Raw genomic sequence first — 24,862 nt, forward strand, 5'->3', positions numbered from 1 at the left:
AGGCCACTCTGGAGACTTCTGCAGGCTGAAAAGCCCTAGCTCTCTCAGTCTGTCCCCAAAGGAGAGGTGCTCCACCCCTCTGATCATCTTCATGGCCCTCCTCTGGACTTGCTCCAGCAGCTCCATGTCCTTCTTATGTTGGAGGCTCCAGATCTGGATGCAGTACTTCAGGTGGGGTCTCATGAGAGCGGAGGAGAGGGACAGAATCAACTCTCTCAACCTGCTGGTCACACTTCTTTTGATGCAACCCAGGATACAGTTGGCCTTCTGGGCTGCAAATGCATGCTGCTAGCTCATATTGAATCTCTCACCAATCAGCACTCCCAAATCCTTCTCTTCAGGGCTTCTCTTAAGCTATTCTCCACCCAACCTGTATTTGTACTTGAGATTGTCCCAACTCAAAACCCTTGCACTTGGCTTTGTTGAACTTCATGGGCCCACCTCTCAAGCATGGATGGCATCTCTGATTATTAGTCTACAAAGGAATAAATAAAAATTTTAATTACTGGGGTTATTGTGGAATTCCATCTGCAATTTTTAATTTTAATTTTTTTTTTTTTTAACTCTTGGTGACTTAGGAGAAATGTGAAAACAGATTTCTTGGAAACTACTATGTAACTTCTGAAAATGAAGTGGCTTGGTTCATTAGAAATTAATATTTATTAATAGTATAATATAAATGGGAAACTTTAGTATTACGTACTCCTAGTGCATATCCTTTGATGTTGTGCATTTCTGTGAATGTTTTTAAAATACGTCGTCCTTTGAAGTTTGATTTTGTATTGAGATAGTACATACTTATTAAAGTCTGCCAAGCTTGAGGCTGCCTGAAATTTCCACAATTGAAAAGCGATCTTAACAATGAGTAAGACAAGCAATGTGATAAATCAGCCTAACTGTAGCAGAGACTATTTTCCCAGCATGTTGCCATTTGCTTAGTCATTGCATTGTCATGTAAGAGAAGTCCATGATCCGTATCATGGATGTTTTTCAACTGAAACTGAAATTCTATGTCGTAAATACATTGTTCACAACACTGAACTAGAATTACTGGTTTTATATTGACTTTTTGGTTCTCTGCTCTACAAAACAGTAGCTTATGAAATAACTTTACAAGCTGTTTTGGAGTATGTATTTGAAAGTATTTCACATTTGAATTGTACCTAACTATTAAAAAAGAGGAGTTTTACTGCAATGGAATGTTGAAGTAGGAAATTCTTAATGTATCTGTTGAAGCTACATATCTTGTACTGCTAACTCCATGTTCCTCTGTGTATATTGTCTTTTGTGTATTTAAATGGTAAGTAAAATCAACGAATTCATAAAGTAGGGTGAGACCTCAGTTCTTTCTTCATTTATCAAATTTTTGTGACCTCAGTTGATGTCACTTGATTTTTTTTTTTTTTTTGGTTGCCTCAAATGAACTGCTCTGAAATTAACACAGAAACATTTATTTCTTCCCCAAGCTTTATCCACATGTATTTGAGGCATAAAAGGTAGCTGATTTTAAATGTTCTGCATAGCAAGGTTGAGAAGAAATGCCATCATTTTGCAGCATCATTGAAAAAAATTACTGGGGAGAAAAAGACAAAAATTTGCTTTGAAAATAGAGATTGTCTTGTGGTCTTCATGTTGAATACTGTTTCTACTTAGTGTGTAACATCAAGTTTCCTAGATAATCAAACCTATGTAACCTTCCATGAATTTCCTTTTCAACATCTACCTTTAACATTAGAAAATGGTTCTAGCTATGGAACTGTTTCATATTCTGGTTATTATGCTAAATGGCATTTGTTTGTTCAAATTATAAGATGATCAAAACTAAAAATCCAGAGTTCCATATATACTTTTTTTCTAGGAAGAAACTTCATGTAATATCTTAACTACATAGTTCAGCTGTGGAAGTCTAAGGAGTAATTTGTTTTTATCGTATTTAAAATGAGGTCTAGGTCAGGAGTATGATTAATGATCTTTTAAACCAAAGCAGAAAATGGTAATCTTCTGTGATATTAGGAAATCTTCTCACTGCCAGAATGCTTTAAGAAAAGTTGGTACTGTTTTTTGCACGGTTCTACAGAAATAAGCCTGTCTGACCTTGTAGTAGCTTTCTCCAATGGGTTAATGATTCAAGAACTGTAACGTTGCAGATTCTAATTAGTTACACTTTAATGCCTTTGGAGGGTACTTTGGTTCCATACCAGGCTTGCTCACATATCTGCCATTCTGACATAGCTGAACTAAATTAATGCATTAGCGTAAAGAGGCATGACTTACAAATCCATTATGCTTAGTTAAAATTGTACTGGGACTAGGAGCTTCCAGTTAAGTTATCTAACCTTTCTGAATCTCTGTGTAAGTCTGTGGTTTGTCCTTTTTATGTCTAAAGGGAAGAATCCCAAATTTCTGAGCAGACATTTCAGCAGGAAACCTGAAGCTGAATTCCAGCTCTGTGACTGCAGGGGCACGCTCCAGCCATGCCCATAAAGCATCAGGGCAAGCCTGCTGGGCGCACCATTGGTATATACCACCCCACTCGCTGCTGAGCAAAATTCAGAATGGGGAGGCAGTTCCAGAGCACATGGCTGAACAATGAGGAGAGCAGCACTGCAATGGTTGGTGAGAGCAGTGATTAACCTGCTTGACATTTTAGAGATACCAAAGACAGATGGTACACATGGAAAACCTGGTCACGTTGTTGACTGCATGAAAGCTTTAAAGTGCAGCTAAGCTTCATGGAATATCTAGTTTAAAATCTAGATACAGCTTTGTTTGACTTTTTTTTTTAAGTAAATTTTATGTTTTAATCATTACAAAGTCTTTTCCAGCTGTCTTTGTATATTTATAAAAAGAAACAAATTTTTCTTTTTTTTTTTTTCTGTGATGAGTATATGAGTAAATCAAATTCTTCCTCTGAAGAAGTCTGGTGTCAGTACAATGCCAGTAACAACTTAGTTTCTGTTAGCTGTGGAGTTCAGTAGGCTTAGAGTGACAATTCTAACTTTTCTTCCCGTTAATATAAATCACGTGCAGGGCTCTTTAATGAATAAACATAAGGATGTATCGATCCAACTTGCTTCCTCTGGAATTCAGAATTGGAATCTAAGAACCAAATCTAAGACATGTACTTCATCCAGGTCTGGGGCCCTTGATATAGGAATGATGTGGAGCTGTTGGAGATGGTCCAGAGGAGGGCCACAAAGATGGTCAGAGGACTGGAACACCTCCTCTACGAAGACAGGCTGAGAGAGCTGGGCTTCTTCAACCTGGGGAAGAGAAGACTGTGAGGAGACCTCATTACTGCCTTCCAGCATTTAAAAGGGGCTTATATACAGAAGGGGAGTCAACTTTTTACAAGGGTAGACAGTGATAGGGCAAGTGGGAATGGTTTTAAGCTCAAGGAGGGAAGGTTTAGACAGGATGTCAGGGGGAAGTTCTTTACAGAGAGAATGGTGAGGCTGTGGATGCTCCATCCCTGGAGGTGTTCAAGAGCAGGCTGGATGGGGCCCTGGGCCACCTTGTCTAGTACCAGATCTGGAGGTTGGTGGCAGCAGGTTGAAACTTAGTGATCCTGTCTTTGAACTTGAGCCATTCTGTGATTCAGTGATTCTATGATTCTATTTTAATATATTTTTCTATTATTTATTTTAACATGTTGGGGGGCTTGGATTGTTGGTTTGATTGTGGGTTTGTTTTCTTAAATTATCTTGAAAACCCTTTGTTATACCCCTTCCTTGTTCCTGACTTCACTGTCATTAAATGTGGAGAGCTTCATATTAGATACCAGGAAGTTGCACTTTTCAAGGTTTTCCAAACAGTAGACTTATTGTAATGTCATTCATTAACCAGTCACATGAGCTGTTAAAAGCCCACTTTCTATTTACACAATACTGCTCCTCCCAAGCATGGCTTTGAGAACTCTTGACTTTACCCTAGCTATGGCTGTATAGAATAAGTATGTGTTGTTTATATCTGTTAAATGAAAGGCTATTAAGTAAAGAACACAACTCTTAAGTATATTCATTAACATAAACCAAATATTGACATTTATATCACTGAGGTTTTAAAGATATAACTTTAAGAATGGTAAGTAATAATACTATGATATAATGACAATACATTATATAAAACTTTTATCCTTTGGGAATTATTTTTTTTTACGTATTTTATGTAATGTATTTGCTGCTGTGACTTATAACAACATCCAGGTAGCACACCTAACAACATAATAGACAATGTACTGTTTTTTAATGCAAATTACAAATATGTGATCCAAGGACTCTCAGCATTTCTTTTCAAGTCTATGCTAGTTTCTTACCTCTCAAAAGAATGTTGTCAACTTTTCTAAAGTTTATTCAGATTTCTTATTCTTCAATTGCATTTTTTAGGTTATATAGTTGCCATGAAAAAAAGAATTGCAGTAGTTTTTTTGTGCTGTCTTTGCCAATTTATAAAAATACGATTGTATTTGGTTCGTCCGAATCTATTTTATGGAGATTGCAATGGTAATAAATACAGGTAAAAACATTCTGTTTAAATGCGTTAGTAAAGGAAAGCTGAAATTTCATTCACAGCCATAGGAAATAATATTATTGTTATGATAAGAAAACCCCCTGAAGGCACTATTTAGCCAGGCATTTTGTAGATAACTAAGACTATTGTTTTGGTTTCATTAGTGCAATTGTTTGTATAAAGACTATTGTGCTGCTGCTGCCCTGCGTGCCTGGTTTTGTGCTCACGCTGCTTCTGATGTAGTAGATTTATCTGTTACATACTACAAATCTGGGAGATTTCACAGCACTAATTTTGCACAATTGTTAAAGAAAGTACCTGTGATGCCACTCATCCAAAGCTGCTCGCACTTCTGTCTCTTCTCAGAAAGACACAGTTTATAGTAACATAGCAGTAACTACAATATTAAGGTAGTAAAGGCAGTAAAGGTGTTTTCTTTCACTGTTGAACTGTAGTAATCAGAGACCGTTCTAATCTAATAAACTTGTTTCTATGGGAAGACTTCCAAATGAGTGTGAATGCAGACAAGATAGTTAACAACTTCCTCAGAAATTTAATTCAGTTTTAAAGGTGCACTGAGAAAGTGAGAAGATGAACAATCAAAATAGTGAGACTGGATGCTTCAAAGTCTTGCAAATTCTGTTTCTCAGAGCTTGCCACAGTCACCAGTGTAAACTAAATTAAATAATTGATAGAGGGAATCAATTTAAACCACCAGCTGTTTTGCTTCTGATGGCTTAACTACTTTTTTTCTTGTTTATGAAGAGTATTTTTGACAGCAAAATTTGTGTCCTGATGCTTTCAGTCTTTTTTATTAAAACAAATTCCTTTCCTTGAAGAATACTTAATCTACTTGGGTTTATTCTAGTGGTGCTGAACCCACAGAAGTACATTTGCTCCCAGGAATGCAGAAGGAGTCAGTTATACCAGCAAAGAATTAGAAAGGAGGAGACATTAAGTTGTCTTTAAAATTTCCATTTCTGTAGTCATCATGGAAAAGCCCAGGTGAAAATCATCTCCAGCCTTTTATGGAAATGGAAACCTAGATGAGATTCTTTAATACCCAGTCCAGTTGCATCTTGAAAACCTCCAGTAATGTGGATTCCAGACTCTACTGGGGAGATTATTACAGTGCTTGATTGTTTGTGCTGTAAGAAGAAATTAATATATAAATATACACGTGCATACAAAGATGAAATCTCTCTCAGTGCAATTTACCTTGTACCCATTGCTTCTTGTTGTGAGTAGGGAAAAGCATCGAATAATTCTGCCACGTTAATATGTCTTATATAACTGTCTATAAGTGAGATGAAGGAAGGGAGAGATGGTCAGAAAGGAAATGTGAGTTAAGCTGCTCAAAGACAGATCATAACTCCCCATGATGTGGAAATGAGGGGAGTTCAAGTTGTCTGCCTTCCTAGCTGATGCATTATTGACAGGAATGTAGCATCTGTGGTGGAAGTTCACCTTCCTGCATTAGCACAGATGTATTTTGCTGTGATTGCTGGGATAAATGCAAGCTATTATCTTTGACTATTACTATATACAAGATGGTGTTTTGTGTCTTTGGAAGAAAAGAGCCTACCCGTGAAACCTGTTTTAGAATACCTGCTCTAGCAGAGGGCTTGAACTCAGTGATCTCTTGAGGTCCGTTCCGTCCCCTGCAATTCTGTGATTATGAATCCTTAAATCCAAAAATAGGTAGGTAAACAGAGGATGAAAGAGTAAGGAAAAGCAATCTGTTTCACTCAACGAGACTTCTAATCACCTTTATAAATGTTACAACGCTTTCTGTCTAGCCTTGTTTTGGAATTGCTTAGGATGCAACAATTTGGAAATCAGCTTTGAAGATTAACAAGGAGATATCAGTAATAAACCACTTATGTTACTTTAACCTGCATTTTTTAAAATCTTCAGCATTTCTTTGAAGTCAGTAATCCAGAACATTGCAACTCTTCTGCTACTTTTTTTCTTCTCTACCAAGTAATCAACAGCCTGGCCTGCTTACCTTGCAAATCCTATCATGTCATGTCACATGAGCTTTTTCAAGAGACTAAGAATTCTAGATTTGGCCAAAGGTTGCATCCTTCATCTGTAGTCCTTTGTATTAACATGTGGGACATGTTGTAGCCAGAGCAAGCATGGAAGAACTGTGAAGTTTTACACTTGCTAAGATTTTATGGGAGATTTTACAAAGATTCCTGCAGGAATCTGACCTGAGTTTTACAAAGCCAAAAGTTTGCTTTAGTAGGATTGTTCCTGTAGAAAGGTGTTTTTTTGGTGGAGTTCAGTGAAGCAGCATAAACTCTCCAGAGCGTTGGTCAAGTGTTGAGAACTGCATTGACAGCTGTATGGACTGTGTTGTGACCAGCATGGTTAAGGTGTAATACAGACGATGGAGTCGAGCACTTCAGTTTACATTTTAGCAAGTCAGAGACAATTAATGAAATACCAATTGCATTTCACTTTAATGCAATTTGGCTGAAAAGGTGAACGTGCTTTTAGCTTGTGCTGTTTTGCTGTTATCCCTGTAATTGCCAAGGTTTTTTTTATTTTTTTTCTGTGGCCCTAAAAACTCAAAACAAATTGTTACATTGATCTCATGAGCTAGATGGGCATGTCTAGTAGATTAAGCTGTACTTAAAGGTTTGGTGTTTGAATAATATACCTTTCATTTTCTGTTTTGTTCCCATGGAAACACTGTTTAGGTTGTACAACTTATTTCAAAGCCTCCTACTACTATCAGAAGATAAGAACAAATCCCTGTCAAGGGATGTACACTGTACTGAAGGCCCACAGTGGCTGTGAAGGTGCTAATGTGCTTCTGTGAGTCCCCAGATACTACAAAATACCCTTTATAAGAATTAAGCTGAGAGGGGGGAGGGGAGAACATTAAAAAAGGAAGAGATTCAATTCTGTACAAAATTAAGCTGCCAGAACAGACTTGGAGCATGCTCCTAGCCCAGGGCTATGTATGTAAGGTCTACCTATGTGTATTTTTTTTTTATTTCAAGCTCATTGGCATTTCAGATCTAGTAGAGCAAGGGGAGTAAGACTACAATAGTAGTTTCTTACAGGTGATGAACTAGTATAAAACAGTGCTGCTGCACTCCAGGTATCTTCCCAGTGGGGAGGCATTGTATGTCTGCAGTTTTCTTCCATCAGGGAAGCCACTTATTTAGCATCAATAAGAGCTAAGTTATTTTAGCACAGAAGAATAAATAAATAAAGAAATTGTACCCTTTGGTTAAAGGTACAGGTTTTCATAATACAATACTGGAGTCAGGTGAGTTGTATAAGGCAAGGCATTTTTTTTTATGATGAACTTCATTAGCAAACTTAGATTTTTCACTGTATTTTTTAAAATTATTTTTACTTCTTAAGGAAGAGGAGAAATTAAGGGGATTCTAAAGATGATTAATCATAGCAAAACTAAAACAGTTTTAACTTAACTGTTTTTTTTGATACTACTTTCTGTAATAGTTAAATCTGGATTATTTGTATTTCTGCTTGTGTCAGTGCACAGAAATTAATAAGTACATACAAAGTGAGATATAAGATCACATTTCAATGAGTAACTTATTGTACATGTGACAATCACATCAGCAATTAACCTATCGGTGAAAATCCAAAGGACAACTTATTTTATATATAAAATCATGTGTCTCTGATGTGATAACAGACTTGTAAACTTCTTTAATCAGTGTAGAAGTTTCCTTGTATTTAACCAAAAGACAAGTGTTTCTCATTTGAAAAATGCTTATGCAAAATTATATTTGCCTTATTTCTGCAATTATATCCATCTAGAACATCTAGTTTCACTTGAAGTCACTGTTAGAGTTAAGATACTATGGTTAAGTCATGGCTGGACTCAATGATCTTTAAGGTCTTTTCCAACATGAGTGCTTGTATGATTCTCTGAAGCTGGGAGATGATACAAGTTCTAGAAGAGGAGTGTGCTTTTCTACAGTGAAATCTAGAAAACCAGATGGGAAGTCCTAAAAATAGCTTTAAGATCTCTGATTGGTTCACAGCCATAATACCATCTGGTTTCAGTGAGAGGTTGGTATTCAAACATTTGGGGAGCTAGGCTTCAGTTCTGGCTGTGTGCTTTTCTTGGTCACGCTTCCAGAATTTTGTTCCAGCTCTGTGCTTATCTACAACGTATGACATTATGGTCCTGCAAAACAATCATGGAATATCACAAGTTGGAAGGGACCTGTAAGGATCATTGAGTCCTTTGTATAAATGTTACCATTCCACAGTTTGCTCCCATGGGAATAAGCTTGGGCCCTATCAAGGGTATGTGTTTAATCACTAGTTAGCTAGGGGAAGTAAAGGAAAATGGACTTAGGTGGAGTATATTACATATCAGTTGTGAAACTGCTATACAATCTCAGATAGGAATATTTAAAGGTACTTTATTTTCCTCCAGTGTGAGGAGCTATTCACCTCAATTTAAGATCCAGAAAGCTTCCTTATTTCTGATCAGTTGCTTAAAAGCACTGTTGATCAAGTTAATATGAAATTATAGATGTAGTTTCACTTCTGTTCCAAGCACAAGTACTAGTGTTTATGACAGTAATAAAAATGTTGCATAGTGAATTCTTAAGTCAAATCCTAGTCATTTCAAAATGGTCCACATTAAAAGAAAAAATTAAAAATCCATTCTGAAGGTTCAGTCGTGCATGCACTCTGGAAGTGCTGTCACAGCAGAAAGAGCCTAATCTGAATGCCTGAGTAGCATGATTGCTCTCAGCATTGCAGCAGACTTCTCAGGTCAGTCTTCTCAAGGTCTCACAAAGGCATTTCATTTCTTTCTTCCAGGGAATTATGAAATGTAGTCTAGTTTTTCTATGTTGTCTGAATTAATAGTATTCAGAACACTTAAACTGATTTTAAAATACCTGTCAGCTTAGAGTCCTTTCAAAAACTACAACAATTGTGAAACAAATTTTCCCAATGCTCAGAGGAAGAAGACATTTTGAAAATAATGAAGTGCAAGAATTCATTATAATTATTCAATCTACATTCAGCTAAATCACTTCTGATTGCAGTATTTCTATCCAGCAACAATATTTCTGCATAGACCAAGACTATAGTCCACTTTCTACACTAGACAGTGTAACATGTAGTATCTATATAACAAATGCTGAAGATAGTGACACTAGGCTCAAAGTAGACAGTGACTGATGAAAGAGGAGTAGAGAGTTCGTAAAGGTTTTTGGCAGCTATAGTTACACTTGTTAATTTACAGAAAAGTTTTACAGTACATAAAGTCAGGTTTGCATACAGATGAGATGCTTCCTTCATTCTTTGATACTGGGAAGTGTATATCAACACTTGTGCATAGAGGCTGGTAGTGGGGATGGGGGTTGCAGTGGGATAAGTCTGTGAGAAGCGCTGTGAAATATAAAAAGATAGAGTCTAAAACATAATATCAGTATTAAATATCTCTTAGCCTGCATCCAATCTTCAGGCTGTTTTTTTTTTTTTTTGAAATAGGATTCTCTCTGTTTTAAATTACAGATTTTTGTCATAGTCCAGCATCAGATACATGAGTGGTCAAAATGTAGAATTAATTAAATGAAACTACATCAGTGATTAATGCATAAATTATCTATATCAGCAGGGATCCCAATTATATGGTATTAAGGATGTGTGAAGTCGCAAGGCAACAATTAAAAGGAAATTGTTTTCTATGTAATTAAATGGGCAATATTTTTTTAATTATTAAAATTTGAACCCTAAAAGAAGCTTACTGCACTTATACAAAACATTATAATTATTTTGGTTCTGGAAGGTGTCTGAGAATGCAAATGGTGGGAAATTACAGCATAATTACTTAGTCATAGAAAAAAAAAACAAGATCTGATTGCTGTCTTTTTACTTTGACTTTAAATAAAGGAAACATTATTTGAGTAATAATACTGAGTTGATTTAGTGTACATTTACAGGAGAGAGAGAACTGAAGAAGTACAACCATGGTGCAGGTATGCAGAATACATTACAAGTATCAACTTTTCTTCTAATGCTTATCAATTTTTGATGTTTTTTAATACTTTTAGAAGTATTAATTTTCATTCATAGCACGCATTTTAGACTTGCATATTTTTAGGAATACCAGATACAGCTCTTTCTGCTCCTTTAAAAAAAAAAAAAATGCTTTTATTGCAATGATAGCATTGCTATACAATCTTATGGCAATGCTATATTTCCAAACCTTTCAATCCTTATAGACAGCATGCTGCTGAAAGCTAAATAGTTTGTGCAGGTGGAAACCATGAGCGTTCTCTCAGATTTTATTTCTATTAAACAGATAATTCTGTCCTTATATTATGCACATATTGTCTTTACAGTAAATGAAGGAAGCAAAATGCCAAAACCAATTTAAATGCTAGCTGTGGTGTCTGCACTCCACAAGAAAATATGAATTAGAGCTTCTAAGCAGTAGCTGCATTTCTAAAGTCCAATCTAAAAACAACCCAGCCATAATTAGAGTTCTATTTTTGGAAATCACAGTTCAGTAAAGAAAATCATTCTGTATTCTGTATTTTTGATGCAAAGACAGTCTCACAGTATTTCATCTGCCACCTGAAATACATTGTAGATGTATATTTATTTATTTTATTTCTTTTATTTGGGACATTTTTCTTGCTCTAGCATTTGATCAGGTACTGGGGGATGGATGTGCTTTGGTAATAAATTTGCACATAAGCCTGAGGTGGGTCTAGTTTGTGTTGCATCTTGTTGTAGCTGTTTAAGTCAGGATTGTCTTCTATTATCTTCAATTATTAAATTACCGGAACTGCAACTCAGACTTATTTGTATTCCTCTGACTTGTAGTCAATGCAGTCTAATTCGTATTCTTTACTGATCACATAGAGTCTGAGTCCATAATGACATTTAAAAACCATTTTCTAGCAACAAGACTGCAAGAATATAAATATTAGCCAAATCCTGCTGAGGTGTGCTTAGCATCACATCAGTGAAGAATTCTTGTCCCTAATCTTTACTATTACTCAGCCTATGTTTGGTATAGCTTCAGCTGTGTAATGGGGAGTTGAATCGTTCTCAGCTGTATCTGTAGTTAAAGAAGATTTGCCAATATTGGTTTTTATTAGTTCAGAAAAACCAGATGGTAGACAAAACTCTAGATTTCTTCTTCAAGGACCATTGTCAGCAAATCAATGGTGAGGCTTCTGAAACTCAGAATTGATATACTGAATAGGAAAGCTGACCATGCCAGCTGATACACAGAAAGGAGTAGTAATCAACTCACTCTGTCTTTAGCTGGTGATTGTGTTCTTTCAATAAAAGTGATCAGCTTGAACTTTTAATGGCATATTCAATGGAAGATGTTTGGCTATATTGTAACATCGTAAAGAATTGTGTTTGGAAATGATTTGTGACATTGGCGTAAATGTGATTTGAAGAGCTCTAGTAATACTCATGCAAACCACTTTAAATCAAAAAAAATCGATAGGAAAACCACATACATCTCTAGCATATATCTATAGTAGTATGTACACATACTACTTTAGAAGAGGCTTAGTGCCATATTAAAAACCAACCAAACAAAAGAACTGGTAGCTGCTTGCTTTCATTATGGAGGTATACTAAGAAACACAAGTAACTGACCTGAAAGGAGTCAGTACTCACAAATTTCAAATATTTATGTAAGGACAAAAGGAGAAAGAAGGAAGAGGTACAGATATTGGACAGGACTAAATGGATCTATAAAATAGGAAGTGTAAAAGTATAATAAAGAAAAGCTATATGGTTTTTCTCTATAGAAGCATAACAGAGGAAAAACAGGTTTTCTGATGTGGCTTTTCTGGTAGAATTTGTGCTATCAGTAACTCTAATCTGATTTGATCGATTTCTAATCAATCTTATTTCAGTCCTCCTTTAACCCTACTGTCTGATCTGCATAGCCCAAAAATAGCTTATTAACTGAAGAATCACTATGAGTGTGCTTTGCCCCTGTGATTTGGAGAATCACATTTTATTATAGCTTTGGTTATATTGCAAGTGATTCACCAGTACTAAGTCTGTTAGCTTTTTCTCCATTGCCTTTGTCATAAGCATATGGTTACGATAAGAAGAGTTTTTGTGAAGCATGGCGAGTTAGTAGTACTAATGTATCAGTAGGAAAGACATCTTGAGCACTGAATACAATGTATGAAATAGGAGATCAATTCTTTGAGAAGTCTCAAGTCTCACCAATACACTTGAACTACTATCTAGTCATTGAATTTAACATTTGTATTTCAAGCTCTAGGGCATAAATTAGGATTATGGCTTCTGCTCCTCAGATATTGTAGGGTGGGAAAACAGCAATATGGAGTTCTGATAAAACAGTATGGCTATATTTTTCTGTTCTTTCCCCATTCCAGATTTCTGAAGAATTTTTTGGAAATGACATGTGAGATTTTGGTTGTATTAGATTTGACATTTCTACAGACATTCAAAGAGGCAATCAAGTGGAAACCTATTATTGGCTAAGCAATAGTTTGAAAGCAGAAAAAGAACATTTTAATGACAGATATTAACATTCAGAATGAAGTATGGCTGCTTTTTTTTAAAGCATTTGATTGACTGGAAGTACTGACATTTTTAAGTCTCACCCTTTTTAGTCAGCTAAGAAAAGGTCGTGAAGAATCTGAGAACATCTCTTTTGTAGATCCAAAGCTAAAACAACAAGCAAGCACATTCCTATTTTGATCAAATCCACACCAGTGTCAAGAGCTTCAGCAAGGCAAATGTGCTATGTGTAGTCCATTTCAGTGTAATTTTTGACAGAGCTATGTGGTGAGTTTTTCAGTCATTTGCCTGGAGGCGGGGGGGGGTAATTTCTCCCTCCATAATTTCAAGATTTAAAAAGTGTGCTAGGTAAAAGCAGCATAGAACAAAGTGCTTTGATATAGCACTAGGTTTTTTGTCTGACAACAAAGCAACACATTCATTGTGTATAATGAATTTCTTTCGCAGTTCTGGAAAAGCTCATTGTTTATTCATGAAGGAAGGTCAGTAAAGCCTGGCTAATCCAAGTTTTTTTTAAAAAAATTATTTTCTAAAAGGGATGATTCTTACTTTGTGAAACAGATTCATGAGAAAATGAGTGGCTTGCAGAGAGAAAACAGATGAGAGATACAAAGTGAGGCATGCCTTCAGAGGAATTTTAAATCAGACCAAGTTGTATTCTTTCAGTTATGTTTATTTTCTTCATGAACAATGACACCAATATTGCTTGTATTTAAATTCTCATATCTGCGTTTTAACTGGCCTGTGATTCTACCAAGTTGTTTAGACACAAGTCTTTTGTTTTGGACCTGGTGGGATTGGTCCAGTGGCAATAACCTGTAATTTGACTCTTTCAGATAAGGGTTCTGGTGCAGGAGCTGGCAAATTCCAAAAGGATGTAAAGAACCTGAAAGGCTGTAAATACATGTTGACAAATGTTACAATATTGGTGGGTGAAGAAGAAAAAAATCATATTGCTGGGGACAATTCATATGTTTTCCCATTAACAATTGGGAAAGTTGGTTCTTAAAAGTTTTCTCTGGACATATGACACTAAAGTTAAAGCTAAACTGTTCTAATGACTGAGGAATGTTGATTCCATCAAGTAGGGAGGAAGCCATGCACACATATGCCTTGGCCTCCAAGCCACTGCGCTCAGTGCAATCTGCCACTTCCTGGAGTGCTGCTCTTGTTGCCTTTTGATTTCTTCATGATTCTTCTCAAGCAGCCTGTCTTGGACTGCCTGCGTGCTCTTTCTTTTTTTCATTTTTCACCATTCTTTAACCAAGTTGCTTCTTACCTTGTATTTTGTGATTTTTTTTTTTTTAAATCCAATATGTAGTGTAAACAATTTATTTAGAAGGAAAAAAAAAAGCCACAATTCCCTCTAATGCTACTGAAATGAAAATAAAAAGCCAAACTAAAAGAAATTTCAGTTCCCCAGCATTTCTTCCTGACGGTGTTCTGGTGTGCAGTGATAAAAGTTTTCCCTTTTCAATTATTAAAATCCACTTAGGCAGTAATTCACAACCATTATGGAACATTATCTACTTTTAATAATTTGTTTCTAAGAACATGTTATAAGATCTCAATATTAAAAGAAATCAGGCCAATAAATGCCGATTTCTTTCTTTTAAGGCAGCAGTGAAGGCTTTTTCTTATTGATGTTGTTAGTGCAGCTGCCACTGTTTTGATTTATTGTTCAGAGTAGCTGAGAGAGTGAACTGAGACACTGACAGTGCAGGAGTGTGCTGCAGAGACAGATATCGAGTGAGCTATTTGAGCTGGTTATCAATTGTTAATTGTCTACCGATCCTTAAACTAGATACCTAAACTGAAAAGACTACTATCAGCAACAGGTGCAAATTATATGGATCCTGTAGGTGTATAGGCCCTACAATGTAAGGGGGATACTGAATTTTTTATTGCCCATATGAGCTTTCATATCTAGACAGTTCTAGCATGGGCCTTTGAACCCAATGTTGTTTTAATTTTGCCAGTAACTAGAAGATAACACTTGAATTCAAAAGTGACTGCATACTGACCAATTAATTGTCCATTTGCACATTTATTGCTGGACTTCCTATGTCAAACATACTTCCTCATGGATAGCTCAATACAAAAACTTATTTTATGTCCACCCAGACTTTTCAGTGTTTCTCTTCAAAAGCCTGTTGTTTCTTAGCCTGACAGTTTTGAAAGCTGTGGTGAACCAAAATAATCCTTAAATTAATGGTCTTCTTACAAATAGTAAATCTGCCCAAGTAATGGAGAAAGTAACCAAACTCACCCAAGACCTTTTCCTGGCTGTGGTGTGTTCATTCAACAGGGACACAACCAGTGACTGATGGCTCGTTCATCCACGTAAGGCTGCATTCATACAGTATGCAACAGTGTCTGTTGGCTGGATAGTACAGTAAGCATTGTCCACAATCTGGTGCTTGGTAGCCCAACCAAGATTTTTCACTGTGCCTGGTTTGTCATCTTGTAAACCCTGTGCTTAGTCAATGCATTGTCTTTGTAGCCTCTTTCCTATCTGAAGTATGACTGGGGAGCTTTTGCTACTTTAAAAAATTCATAAAATCAGGTAAGCTCTTCTTGTGTGACCTGTAGCCATTTTTAGCTAGTAAGGAGTGAGACCTTCAGTATGAGGCTTCTTTTTATGCTCAGTTTGTAACAGACTCTCTGTAAAGGGGATTGTACCATTATTCCCTTGGATTTCACTGAAAAGTAGCAGTTAATACATGGTATATCCTTTTTTTCTCTTTCAGTGTTTCAAACTCCTTGCTCGGTACAGTCTGTGTTGTCCTTCTATGTTGATTTTCCTTTATCTCTGTTAATGAGATTATTGAGGCTTTTCTCTCATCAGATATTTCTCACCAACTTACATTATAAAATAAGCAGACATCTTTCACAAACCTTACACTGATGTCCCTGGGATTTAAGATAAGAGCCCCTTAAAATATGGTAGTGGTAGTAGTTTGTTCTTATCAACAAAAGCTGCAAACTGTTTCTTTTGAAGAGGAGTAAGTGCCAATCTGCTAATTGCCTTTCCTTCTCCTTTGATCTTTCCAACCAGTTTGTCTTAGAACATTGCAGGTCTTGTCTGAATTCAGAAATAAAAGGAGGCGTCTTCTAATCGGCCTTAGTGCTCTGCATAATTCTTTTTCCCTAAAGAAGCTAGTTCATAGCTCAACTGAACAAATGTGTTTAAAAATGCAATCTGGGTCATCTAAACAATAAAGCAGCTGAATGTCAGGAAGTAAATTTCCTTACAGTTTTCTTTCAAAGACAAAATTGAAGAAAATAGACTTCAGCATGTATGTCTAGGATCTGAATGAGTTGTTCATTAAATAGTATAACCTATTCCGATTGCAGCCTTGGTGTGAGGACATGGGTTTTAAAGGGGTTCTGCTAAGACCTGCTAGCACTGGCATGGGAGTATGCAATAAAGAGGAAGTTGCAAAGTTGCTCACAGATGTACCTTCTGTCATTCATCTGATCTGAAGAGACACTGAATCAACAGAATGAAGATCTCAGGGATACCTCGCTGCAAACAGAATGATACCTTTGTCCTTCAGTGTTCATTCAAGTGCTTTAGAAAATGATAGCCTGAGCATTAAAACAGTACAAAGCATCGAAGCCCTCCAGAAGAGCGAGAAAACAGATTTAACATAAAGTGATACTGGTGGGACAGTGTTGTTGATTTCTTCTTTCCTCCCTTTCCTCTTTCATTTCCAACTTGCTTTTGTGCGTATGTGATTTTAATCATTAAGTCTGTCCCTTCTCTGGCTAACCATTTTAATTTCTTACGCTCAGTTTGTGTTTGGCATGTAAAATCAAATTGGCACAACATAGAAACAGTCCAGTTCAAATGTCGTCAGCTATTATAGATGAAAACATGAAAGCTTGTATCTCAGAAGTTGATCCTGTAATATCTCTGCCCGGTTCAAGTGCACAAGAATTTAAGTAGTGAAATAAATACACAGGAATCTTGTTCTGTTCAGTATCTTTGAGCCATTATTCATTTAAATGATGCGTAAGGAAAAAATATAGATCCACAAACCAAATAATTGTTTATGGTTCTAACTAATTCTGATAGCAAATTTGTATTCAAACCCATTAACTGAGTTGTCATGTACAACTATTTTTCATCTGAGTTTGGTTGTTTGTTTACAGCTAAATGTAAATCCCAAACTATAAATGCTAACTTAAGCATAGAAAGAAAAGGCAGAAACTAAGACTTTTTCATGAATACAACTTTTTTTAGATGAAAGGCAATACTAAGGTTAATGTTTTGCAGTCTTATGAGAGAGAATGCTGCTATGTGGTGTCTTCTCTAGAAACAAGGAATGCTAGTTTTACAAGTAAATAGTTGTTTTGCAAAATTCCTAAATGACTGACAATGACTGTTTTGTACACTGTTCAAAATTGGGTGCAGCTTCCTTTGAAAGTAATTATCATCTATCTGTTAATAGTTATCCAGTGTGATAACAGGTTGCCCAGAGTGGGTATTGCTGAATGAGAAGTTACAATGGCATTCTTATATGAATGTGTAATCTATATGTATGTATATATCATAACAGTACTCAGTGTCCTAAGGAACACTTCAACACTGACACTTGATGTGGTTTAAAATGAGATTTACTTGTTTAACATTTCTTATATGCATAAGAAAAAGCGCTATTGAGGTCAAAAGTGTGGAGTGGTGAATGCACTTAGTGTATGTCCCTGAATTGTAGAATAGTGTAGAAACTGCAGAATAAATTGTTTTCATGCTGACTCCTTACATTAAGCATTTTAGTTATTTAGTTTTAAGTCATTTCAAAAAAGAGTTGACTCGTCCTATAGCTCCTTGCTTTGGGATTATATACTAAAAATTGTGGAATACAATTATCAGCTATCAAAGCATCTCTTGCGTAGTGATAGCACTACATAAACAGTTAGAAGTAACTTGACATTTCCCATTCTGTGGTGCCATCAGCATATCTCTAGCAAACTTCATACACCCCTTCCAGTGTGAGTACTGTGGCACAGTTTCAAAAAGCAGTTTAGCACTTGAGTAATTTTTTTTTGACAACACGCATCTCTTACTTGCTATTCTTTTTACAGGATTCAGCCTAGAAATCAGAGTTGAACAGTAGCATAGGTGCAAGAATGAGAGTTGTGTTCCTTACTCTAGGCATCAGTGGCATGGGTTATGAGTTACTTAAGCTGTGATTGTTTACACATATGCTGTATGATATTGCTAATGGGTTTTGAATTGTAACTGCAGTTTGTATGGTTGCCTTGAATGAAGTCCTGTTTTGATCATTAACTTATCCACTGGAAAAAATGAAATGCTGTGATATATTGTGCTGTTCTCCTGTCTCTTACAAGAACGTGCATCCTGAATTTTCTAGACAATAACTACACTTTGCTTTCTTAAAAAGTGGAAAGTAGTTTACCTCAGGCTATAGCCAGGACAGAATAAGACATAATTGTTTATTTTCCTTTTTTCTATAGTGCTATTCAAGTTTCTCTGCTATCCTTGTAGTAAATTGAAGTTTCTTAAGTTGAGTATCCATGAATTTCTGTGGATTTCCTAAATTTTCAGGATTCTAAGCCACTATCACAGGGAGCAATGTTGTCCTACGTGATTGTCTGATCTTTTTTCTTCTGCAGTGAGTCACAGTAAGAATTTAGATCTGGTAGATAAACTACTAAGCTCCCATGACACCTTGTCTTGTATATTGTCTTGTCTGCTCTCAAATATATGATATGGGGAAGATGCGTTACTGATGCTTGTGCCTTGCTGTTAATTTGGAGAGAACTTTGATGCATTTGAAGCTGCAACAAGCAGGCATGGTACTGCCATTTCACAGAGCTTCTGATACCTGATAATATGCAACAGGAACAACGTGGTGGTAACTTTCTAGTTCCATGTGCAGAGTAATTTTTCAAGAAAGACTGTATTTTTGTGGTAGTAGATTTCAGGTATGCGCTGATGTAAATTAGCAACATAGAAAATGGATTAATGCAAACTGATGTAATTAAGATATGAAGATTTATTCAACTGTTTTTCATGGTTCTTTTGTTTTTATTGGGTAAGTTTTTCATTAATGGTGCTGACATTTAGTTGAAGATGGAACTGTAAGCCAGAGTAGATTTCCTAGTACTTCCTGGACAATGCAATAGACATGTGCATGATGTAACATACTTGTTTTTTGCTGTCTTCACAATGCCAATATTGAGAAGGGACTCAACGAAGCAGACTGCAGTAGAGTAAGTGAAATTCAGCTTAGAAAAGCAAAGTGGCTAGAGATGTTACAGGTCACTTAAGGCCATTGATTTGATAGATCAAGAAAACAACATCTACACTGTAGGTCTCTAGAATCTGTTCTGAGCATGGCGTTGAGAAGGAAGGGATTGAAGTGTTAAGGGGTGAGAGGTTTTTTGGTCCACATAGTCTGGTGTCAGTCACAAGAGGAGAAAGCATACTTCTAACTCCTTCCTTCCTGTAAATGTAAATAGCACTAATTGACATATGTCTCTGCAGCAGCATTTTCCAGTTGACTGCTGACCTTTGTCAGAGCAGCTTTTGGAACTACCAAAACAGCAATTGAAGCCCTTTTGAAAGCAGTTTCTGTGATGGTATCACAGGGAGCCTTCTCCATGCCTTGATCTCTGGTCTTACTGTTCAGGTTCCTTTCATTGCCCTGTCATTAGAAGCAGTTTAGGGGTACCTCCTTTTCATCTGCTGAATACTGCCTTAAAAATACTGAAGAGGTGAAGAGGAATTGGTTCAGTGGGTAGGTGAAGTGGGTGTTGCATCCTCTCACAGGAGACATGATGTATAGTGAAGTAGCGGAGATCAGAAATACACAAAAGTTGATCAGGTAGTTACAGGAACTGTCCTCTGAACCCAAAAACAAAGTATTTCTCCTTCTGTAATGAGCATTCCTTCATTTTGTAGTATGTCATTATTTGTGTGTGTGTGTGTTTTAGAGTTTGTTCTGGGCATATGATTTACTTTAAGACTAGCTAACTACTTAATAAAATGATAGAACTATAGAAATAATACGTTTTAAAATTCAGAAATAAGTGCTTGAATGAAGACTTAACTCCTTAGCTAATTTTATTTCATGTAGATATCTGTGGAATTTTTTGTGGTTTTGTTTTTTTTTCCAAAGACTCAAAGCAACAGAACAGTGACAGATGTATCAGGTACTGTTAAAAATGCATGAGCAGGAAGGATACAAGAAATTATCCTATGAAACAGCATAAAGGAAAACTGAGAGCAATCAAGTGGTGATCTTCCAATGACTGAGGAGCGTGCACTTATTTTCTAATAAAGAACTGGGAGAAAATTAAGTGGATTTTAGGGTATTTGGGAAATCTTGATTTCAAATTTTTGAATTTGATCTGAAATCAAATGTCGTGAGCATACTTTTTTGACTAATGGCACTGCCATCATAGCACATGCTGCAAATCTATTGCAAAAATTGAATGTACTGTGCCATTCTGTGTTACTGTTGTGAAGTACTCCCTGGAGCATAGCATTTTATTTCCTGAAAGCTTCTGCAACTTGCAGTTCTTTCATACTTCAGTGTGTTTGCTGGTTTTATATTTTTAGGTGAATACACCAAAGCACTGCTATTTTGTAATTTCAGTACAGAAGAATGTACTTTGGGGTGCTGCTTTCAGTAGAACAGGAAATGTGAGTCTTGAATTAGAAGAGGCACAACCTCCCAACTTCATGTCTGGTTTTTCTTCCTTCATTTCATTGTTTTTGTGCTGAAAAGATTGCTTAATCACTGTAGGCGAATACTGAGAATTTAAGACAGACTCCTCATCAGATTAATATTAATCAAATATTCAATGTTTTCACAATCTTATTATCTTCTGTCCAGTTCTTGGTTTTGTGCTGTTCAATACCAATTTGTTTCCAGAAACAAAGACTTCTATTCAATTAAATGGGCTTTACATTCCTTTCTTCATTTAAGCTAAATTTAAGTAAGCTCTGTGCAGTCGTTTGTTGAAGGTGGTGTTCAGTGTAACAAGAGAAAAATGCTAAGCATATAAAAAAAAAATCTAGATCTGCGTCCTGCATAGATTATAATAAATATACATGGATCATAAATATCAGTTACAGAAAAACAAGATGGTGCTACCTATTGTTATAATTGCATGGTGCTTTGCATCATAACGTTCTTTGTAGTGCATAATGGCTTTTCTTCTTAACAACTTGCTCTGAATTTTTCCATGAATCTTTACCTGTCTGTGGCTAATGATATTATAGGTTTGGCTGCAGTATCAAGGAAGTTTGAAAGGAGACTTTTGAGGAATACAGTTAAACTTTACTGTTTCTATCCTGAAAAGCAAGAATTTGGTATTTGATAGAGGAGTAGCATATTGGAAAAAAAAAAAATCAGAAACGTGAGAGGTCTGTACGTGCTTAGAAGAGACTTGTTAGGTTTTGGAAGTTAAATTTTGTTAAGAATGTGTATGTGCTGTGTATACCATAGCCCAGGATAGCAATCTTCAATAAGCTCTTTCTTGCAGTTTAATCTCCTAATAGGTGGAGGAGATGGTGAAACTGGTTGTTCTTGAAACAGAGAACCCCAGGAACCTACTTGTAACTGGAGGCTATGCTGTAGGGTAAAAGAGTAAAATTTAGTGCTCTGCGATTCATCTTTGTCTTTGCAACTTTAGAGTTCTTTTGTAGTAATGCATCTTTATTCTCTAGTGTGTACCTGTTCTACTCTACCATTAGTACACTTAGGGAAGTGATGGAGAGAAAATGAGGAAGTTCATGAAAAACAACATGTGTTTGAAAATAGAGGAAAAACTGATGTTCTTAACAAAATATTCTGGAATCTTTCCCTGATACTATGGATATCAGTCAGTTTCTTGCCAATACTTTGTAGCACAATGTCAAGATGTTATTGCCAAAAGTTCTCTTTAATAATGGAGAAACAAAAAGGAAATTAAGTAGGCATGTCAAGTGTGATTTGTCATCATTTTTTTGTGGTAAGATTATCTCTCATGAGATCTTTCTAAGGAAAATTTAATTATAGGGTGTGCCCTAACATAATGGGTTACAGTGATCTCTCTGCTAAGCCATAGTTTCCAGTACTGTTCCCTACAGGCTTGCATGCAGTATGATGTTACAAATCCCAACAATTCCAGTTATAAGTAAAATTATAAAGTTGAAAAGTATGTCTAAAGATATTAACTATCCTTTTTACGGTGGGGACTTGAATTGAGACTTTCTGTTGGAGCATCTTCCAAACATTTGAGATGAAAGTATATACAAAAGAGGTATCCCAGTGTGGTTTCTATAGACAGAACAGAAGATAAGCTGGTAGGAGTGATCCATTCATAATGTTAATTTTTCCAGATACAAATGAAATGCTCATGTTGTTGTATTTTCTTACTGCACTTGAATTTTACAACACCAATGTATGGATAGATTTTCTGCTATACCTTCAGAATTTGCAGATAATGTCGATCTTTAAACTGCTTGAACTTCAAACATAGTTTGGTGTCCCTCCTGCATGATTCAGTAGCTACACAGCTTTTTCTTTTCCAGATCCATGAATAAGAGTGAGGGCAATAAAAATTAAGGTAAGAATTATGTTCCGTTAACTCTGACATGCTAAGAGAGTTCATATGGAGCATTAGGAATTCAGCCAAATTCAAAACCTAGGTGTGCAGATTGCATGGAAATTGGAGTTTACAAGTGTATGAATGTATTTATCTAGTAAGATATTACAGAATATGGGGACTGTATCATTTACAGTCATTTACTTATACAATTTTATTAATAAAAAAACAACCTCTGGTGTGAATAATGAATGTCTACAGCAGCTGCAGAGGATCAAAAGCTTGTTTTGCATACTAGTTGCCATCGTAATTTGAAACTGGACTCCATAAATTGTATCCTATGCTGCCCTTAGTGGATGATTACACAGGGAAAAGAACATCTTTGCTATCTCAGGCTACTTCCTTGCTGTGTCACAAGGTAAGAGTGGATGCAGAAACCTCTGTGTTCCTCAATTAACCACACAGCTAGATAGGACCCATGTTAGGGTAGAACTGTATTGCACAGCCAAATGGAGGTTTTTGTGTATTAAATACTGAAGATATTTGTACTTCCTTCCTCCCCTATTTAAGTATCTAATACATTTACAGTGTTGAAAGATTGCCCTCATCCATAAACTTGTCTGGTTTTGTTACTCTGAGAAAGTATACCATTTGTGTTGACTTGACCTTCAAAAGCATTTGGGAGCCACAGATTTTATTGAGATTCTCCATGCATATTTCCTGTTTACTACATAATTGTTATTCATATTGTTAGCTTTATACAATCATCACCTGAAAACATATATGCATGGTCATTATTTTTCTTTAACTACCAAAATAATTGGAATTGTTCCTCTGAGTGATGTGTGGCTCTCTTTTGTATCCCCGTATTACCCTACATTGTGTTCTGTTACACTATTGTATCCAGTTGAACTTGATGGAATACATTATGTAAATCTGTGCCTGCTTCTTGTGTATCAGCAGGAGAGATCTCGGAAACGTAAGCACTACTGCAGAGTTGCTGATTAAAGTCAGATGCAGTCAAACACTACAGTCCACCCTTTGTGAGAGGAAGAGCTGCTGTGGATAATATGGAGCCTTAACACCAAACTTACCCTTACCAATGAAGAACAATTAAAATTTGCTGATTTGAATAAACTATCAGCAGTTTCCAGTGACTAAATTAAGTAATGCTGTCTGAGAGTAGGAATGCTTCAGAGGATATCATAATAAATACATAACAGTGTTGAGGAGGGAGGAAAACAACTATTGGAGTGTGACAGGGACCAGCAGAGACTTCTGGGAAAGCAGTAGTGTGTTAGAAAAGTACAAAAATCCTTACCATACTAGTTTGATCTTGTGTTCTGTTTCCTGCCACTGGACGAGGTCAAATAGTGAGAATGGGTGCCATTAGGCAAAGACTAATGGGACTGCAAGACTCAGAGGAGAGATGGCAAACCTCCCTGGAAATGCAGCAAAGGAGAGAGAGTTGCCTTAAGAATTAGGGGAGAGGCAAAGCAAGGGCTGTGTAATGCACTAAGGCTGAAATAATTGTTGGTTAGCATTGGTCTACTTCATTTCAGCTGAACAGTGCCTCAAGGAAGAAGACAGGACTTAGAATACGTGCACAGCTGAGCTTACCTGAAACTCATTCTGAGCTGTTTGTGGTGGCTGCCAGTAGAGGTGGGGAGGAGGGGGGCAGGAGTGATGGTGGGGGGAAAATTAATCCACAGTTTTCATTTACAGGTAGACAGATCACACTTACTCAGCTTTAAAATTCTTCACCCAAGCTGACATGCTTGATGTTGCAGGTTTGAGAACATGTAGTTAGGATTGTTATATCTGGGTGCTGTTACAAGCCACAGCTTTACTGATTTCAGTAGAACACATTTCTGAGTTCAGCCATGAACATATTGACCTATGGTATATTATTTACATAATATTGGATGTATTTCAGGTGTTGCTGAATCAATGTAGTGTCTGAATTTTGTCATCTACCCAGGAGAAATAGAACACTGGTTGCTGTAGCACATCATAGTGTTTAGATTTGGTTGCATTCAAACAGTTTCAGTCTTGTAGTTCCTGCCCTCCTTAATGTCATGGTAAGATAATTTCCAAAGGAGCAAGATTGTTCTTTATCATATGCCTCCATGTAGAGCTGTGCCTAGAACATTAGGTGTGAAATCACACAGTCTCTACCTTCTTTCTATCCCTTGTGCAACCTGTCCTCACACTCCATGCATCTGCAGATAAGAAAGAA

General features: G+C 36.4%; 1 long non-coding RNA gene across 2 annotated transcripts in view; it reads left to right on the forward strand.

Moving 5' to 3' along the window:
• The window catches only part of LOC149918193 (uncharacterized), a 43,643-nt gene extending 19,895 nt beyond the window's left edge, over positions 1 to 23,748 (forward strand). Inside the window, exons 4-5 of one of the 2 annotated variants that reach the window (XR_016466092.1) lie at positions 22,610 to 22,644; positions 23,584 to 23,748. This is a non-coding gene — a long non-coding RNA (uncharacterized LOC149918193). The remainder of the gene's footprint in view (positions 1 to 22,609; positions 22,645 to 23,583) is intronic. The other variant, XR_016466093.1, reaches the window with a different exon arrangement.
• The last annotated feature ends 1,114 nt before the right edge of the window (positions 23,749 to 24,862 follow it).

Source organism: Phasianus colchicus, chromosome 4 (genome assembly GCF_987193195.1).
Source record: "Phasianus colchicus chromosome 4, bPhaCol1.hap1.1, whole genome shotgun sequence".
NCBI classification, from domain to species: domain Eukaryota; kingdom Metazoa; phylum Chordata; class Aves; order Galliformes; family Phasianidae; genus Phasianus; species Phasianus colchicus.